Consider the following 3,292-nt stretch of genomic DNA (forward strand, 5'->3'; position numbering starts at 1 on the left):
AAGGAGCTTGAGGCAGAGTTCAAGGCGGGGATATGGTCTTCTTCCATGCCTCAAGATAAATCCCCTATAACCCTGTACCATGCTAAGCATGTAGGGGAGGGAGTTAGTCCCAACCACATATAGGTTTCACCATCACTCCTCTAGTGCGGGCAGGTCTCGGAGTGTCAATGGACGGAGGAGGAGTTTCAAGAATACCAAGACTTGATCGATGTCTTCCTTTTCCAACCAAAGAGAAAAATTCACCCCCGAGGATTCGTGCCTTTGGATGAGGTGACATCCATGCATGATAGGTGGTTTTTTTAATACAAGACAAACACCTCACAAGAGATGGCCCGACTCTTCCGAGAGTTTGCCCACTCCACTCTTCACCCGGAGGAGCCTTATAGTGGTGGGGCTCCTGAGGAGATTCTACGCCCTTAGATCTTGCATGCATTTGACATTTCATTTTCTTTATTATTATTTCTCTATCTTTCCTTCCCTCCGAGTGTTAACCAGCTCCTTTCTTTTTTGCAGACCACATGGGCTTGTCTAACAACATTCGGGTAAAACGTAAGGGATTGTTGGGGCCTCTCAAATTAAAGTATCAAGGCACCAGAAGTGGTGCCACCATCCTCGGCGGTTATTCCCCAAGCCTCGGCAATTGTCCCTCCTGCCCAGGTGGCCCCTCCAACTCCTGCGACCTCTCCACGAGTCCATTCCCTGAGAGTAGTAGCTCCTGGAGAGGTCATTGACCTAGTGGGATCCCCCTCGCGCGATGAGGGGCCTTCTCAGAAGGGAAAAGAAATCCCTTCCTCCAAGGTGCCAGGCAATCCTCTAGCCAGGACACCTCGCTTCGTCATGTTCCCTGGGCACTACGGAGGGGAAGAGTTGCAGAGGCATAAGCGAGTGGTTGAGTACTTCAACACTCGCAATGACAAGGTGAATGAGGAATTCAAAGTATTCGCAGAGTTTCTTCGCTAAGACAGGTTGCAAATCCCGATGTCGCTTCCCAATCACGAAGAGATGGAGGTTCTCCTTGCGGGGAGAGTGGGTGATCAAACAGCACTGCTAGCGGCAGAGCCTATCCAGGGACTAGCGGGGTCTCTCTGCGATATGCCATCTTGCAGCTACATCTGCTGCGGTAGTGATAACAAGAGATCACTCCTCGCCGTCTGCCGCTACACCACTATGCGGGTAAGTACCACGTGAATCTCTCAAAGTTTCCTTTCTTAGCCAAGTCCTTTCTTGGAGCTAACTATTTTTGTTGTGCAGGTCGCGATGTTTTGTCAAAGGCATGGGGACATCGTCATCATGAGATCTTTTGAGGTCAAGGATGTCAAGGAGACCTTAGTTCCCCTAAAGGAGCATTAGCGGCTCCAGAATGCCATGGAGGATGAGAAGACTCGTGTCTCCGAACTGGATACCTAATTGGCGATGAAGTGGTCCAAGTTGCAAACTCTCGAGGATACTTCCTCGAAGGTGCTGGAGGATGCGGTAGGCCACATCCAAGCCGTGAAGGAAGTTGCTCGCAAGATGTTAGAGGAGCTTGCGGCTGCTTGATAGGAGCTTCGCCTCACCTGCGAGGAATCCTCCAAGCATTTTACGGAGGCCACGAAGGCCCGAGAGGAGGCTGCGCAGGTAGCTTCGCGAGCCGAGGTAGCCGCTAAGGTGATTAAGGACCTGAAGCTTCAAATTGAGAACCTGAAGCTTCAAAATGAGGAGCTAACAAAGGAACTTGATGTGATGGCCAAGGACACCGTCTACGTTGCGTGGCAAAGCAACAGGGAGATGGACCTGGCCTTCACGGGGAAGCCCAACATGAGGATGCTACTCGAGGAGCGTCTTCAGGCAGATGAGGCTAAGGTAGCCAAGGCGTAAGAGGCCACTAGAGCAGGTCAGACTCCCAAGGCCGATCCTGTGATCGAGCTTGTGACAGAGGTTCCTCTGGGCGAGTAGGCCCTTGTGATTTTTTATTTTTACTTTTGACTTGTGTGCGTGCAATCCACTTTTTGGGTACAAACAAGTTTATTGCTTGAGCCCCTGAGCACAGTTGTAAATACTTTGTCCTTATTTCCTTGTGAATGGTTTTTGCTTGCACTATTCCTTTTCCTTCATTGCTTTATCACTCAACACTTTTTTAGCGTTTAATAATTGTGTAATTTGGTCTTACAAATTTGAGAAGGTTTTAAAATCTAACTCAACGTAACTTAACGCCATGAGAATTTTACACCTTAGTCTTCAAGACTTAGGACTTTATTGGTTCCACTAAGGACTTGTGCTTGAATATTGGGGGCTCGAGTCTCGTTGACTCAACTAGTATTATGATGCTTTTAAGCACTTAGTGTTGCCTCGTAGGCTCACAGTTCTCGGAAGTAACTTTAGTGCACTATCATGTGGGAGCACTCGATGTGTCCTTACACCCACAAGTTCAAACAACTCGGGTCTTAGGAGGTCAATTTTACTTAGGGTTCGAAGACAGAGTGTTACTCCTTAGGTGCGTAGTCCTCGGGAGGGTACACTAGGTCATTTGGAAATCAGAAATCAGTTGCCAGTCCTCGGGCTCATAGTCCCCAGGACGTGGACTGAGTTCTCCACCCTTCTAGGCCAGGCATTGTGATCAAGTTTTTGGTGACTTGATGCTTGTGCACGAGTACGGGGGATTCAGGGCTTTAGAACTAGTTACTATTCCTTGGATACGTATTCCTCAGGAGGTAACTCAAGCTCACCCATTAAGTGGTTTTTTTAGGTTTTACCAACACTAGGTTTTACTAGGTCGCTTTGTTCTCGCAATTCTTGGCACTAGGCTTACTCTACTCACTACAAGCTTAGTTTCGTAGGTCCTGCTCTGTGAGTATGGGTGGTTAAGTTTTTGGTAACTTGAAGCTTACGCCTGAGTACCGCTGACTCAGGCTTCTGTTTACCTTTTGAGATTTAGGAACTAGTTAGTGCTCCTCAAGCGCATGGTCCTCAGCAGATAACCTTAAGTTCACTCTCGTGTTACTTGTATTTTTTCAACACTAGGGTTTGTTCCCTAGGTTTTTATTTTTGGGATCCTTTGAAACTTGGCTTACTCCACTCATAACAAGCTTAGTTTCCTTGGTCATGGATCTTCCAATACTAGGGTTAACTCCCTAGGTTGCGACACTAGGCTTGCTCCGCTCAAGACAAGCTTAGCTTCCTAGGCTACTTTCAGTGCTACTCTTTGGGTACTTGGTCCTTGAGGGATTACACTGAACATAGTTTTCCCCCCGAGTATAAATGACTTGGGGGTCCGTTCGCCTACTGGAAGTTAGGAACCTGTAGTTAGTCCTTG

The sequence above is a fragment of the Humulus lupulus genome, chromosome 7 (assembly GCF_963169125.1).
Source record: "Humulus lupulus chromosome 7, drHumLupu1.1, whole genome shotgun sequence".
Taxonomy (NCBI): Eukaryota; Viridiplantae; Streptophyta; class Magnoliopsida; order Rosales; family Cannabaceae; genus Humulus; species Humulus lupulus.